The following is a 2,443-nucleotide window of genomic DNA, read 5'->3' as shown; positions in this document are numbered from 1 at the left end:
TGTTAAATTGGGGTGTGTGTGTGTATAATATATTACAAAATAAACAAAAATACATACAAGATAGTAATTTTAATATAATAAATATAATATAATAATATAATATTTTAATATATATAGATATATATAAAATATATATAATATATATAGTGTGTGTATATACATATATATATTTTCTATTTTATTTTTTATTTAAATATTATATATATATATTATATATATATTATATATATTATATATTTTAAAATATAATATAATATATATATATATGTGTGTGTGTGTTGTGTGTTGTGTGTGTTTTTTTGTTGTGTGTTTTTTTTGTATATTATGTGTTGTGTAAATATATAATATAATATAAGATAATTTTATATATATAATATATATATATATATAAAATATATATATTTTATATATATATATATATATATATATATATATATAATATATATATATATAATTTTATATATTATATAATATAATATTATTGGTATATATATATATAAAATATATAAAATATATATATAAAATATATATATATAATATATTATATATATATATATATATATATATAATATATATATATATATATATATATACATATATATATATATATTAATATATATATATATATATATATAATATATATTATATTATATATATATAAATATCTGTGTGTATGGTGTGGTTTTATGTGAAATATATTTATACCCCACACACACACATACACCACCCCACACACACACACACACACACACCACACACAACAAAACCACAACACACACCAACACACAACATATATATATAATATATATATATTATATATATATATAAAATTATAATATATATAATATAATATTATATATATATATTTTTAAAGATAAATGAGAGATAGATATAGACAAATAGATACCTATTGTAATGTACACACACACAAACACAAAACATAAAATTTTAATAATAATATATATATTATATATATAAAATTATATATATATATATATATAATTATATAATAGTATGTATGTATATTTTAAATAAAAATTTTAAATACATATATATTATATAATTATGTATAACTAGTTGAATACATATATATACACATACACACACTCACATATATATGCACATATACTTATAGGTATCTATCTATCTATATCTATCTCTCTATTTATCTGTATATATATATGTATATACATATACATACACATACACACACACACACACACACACATATATATATGTGGGCAGAAGAGGCTCCCAACCTCACAATATATATATATATATATATATATATATATATATATATATATATATATATATATATATTTTATATATGTATGTATATATATATATATATACATACAAACAGACACACACACATTAGTTCGAAAACTGACTCATGAACATCAACAACTTTTCTCTGAAGCTGTCTCTCTCTTTTCTCCCAGTCACATCATGTCTTTATATCATCTACCCACGTTATTCCTCCTCTTTCTATGATTCTTCTCCCTTGAACCGAGACGATACTTCCGCGTGAAATGAGCCCTGCAGATTTGAGGTTTTTCTTTGCAATTGTCTTCTGCCCGTTGCAGAACCTCATCAGCTGATTCAAATCTTAAGTATTTCACAGTATTTCAACGATCGCGATTTAGATCAAACGCTTAAGTAATAATCTCCGTTCGTTTGTTCTATATATATGAAGATGATATTTATGATCATTTCCTCGAAAAAGATTCACAGCACACAACAAACGAAACAAACAAAAAAGTATAGCTATATATTTGTAACTGAAGCCTTTGAACCATGCATCTATAAGCGGAATGTCAGGCAAGAGGATAAGATAAGCTTCCAAATGTCTTTGGTGTAATCCATTCCCTCCAGGAAAACTACATGATTTTACACCTGAGTCCTTCATTTTTTCATTAGAGGCTTTCGATCTTCAGTCAATGGGATCTACTTTTCCACAAGGTCATATCTATTTAATTTGTCCCGCCCCCAAAACTAACGTCCATTCTAGCTGCTGCTTATTAATAGACGGGAAATTTTGGGGTGTGTGGGGCGTGTGGTTGTGTGGTGTGTGGGGGTGTGTGTGGGTTGTGTGTGCGCTGTGTGTGGGGTGTGTGTGGGGTGTGTGTGGTGTTTGTGGTGAGAGAGAGAGGAAAAGAAAAGAGAAAGAGAGAGAGAGAGAGAGAGAGAGAGAGAAGGGGGATACAATGGAGAGAGAGAGAGAGAGAGAGAGAGAGAGAGAGAGAGAGAGAGAGAGAGAGAAAGAGAGAAAAACAAAGAGAGAAAAAATAGGATTTCCCTAAACCCGCAAAGAAATTAAAAATAGTAAATATTCTCCAGGTGTACCTTGTATCTGCGTTCGCTGACTTCCCCGGTACTCTAGTTAAACATCGACCTCCTGGAAATGTTGCAACCTCTCATCATCAGCCAGTCTGCAATT

The sequence above is a fragment of the Penaeus monodon genome, chromosome 7, assembly GCF_015228065.2.
Source record: "Penaeus monodon isolate SGIC_2016 chromosome 7, NSTDA_Pmon_1, whole genome shotgun sequence".
Classification (NCBI taxonomy): domain Eukaryota; kingdom Metazoa; phylum Arthropoda; class Malacostraca; order Decapoda; family Penaeidae; genus Penaeus; species Penaeus monodon.
Note: the sequence above shows the minus strand (reverse complement) of the source record.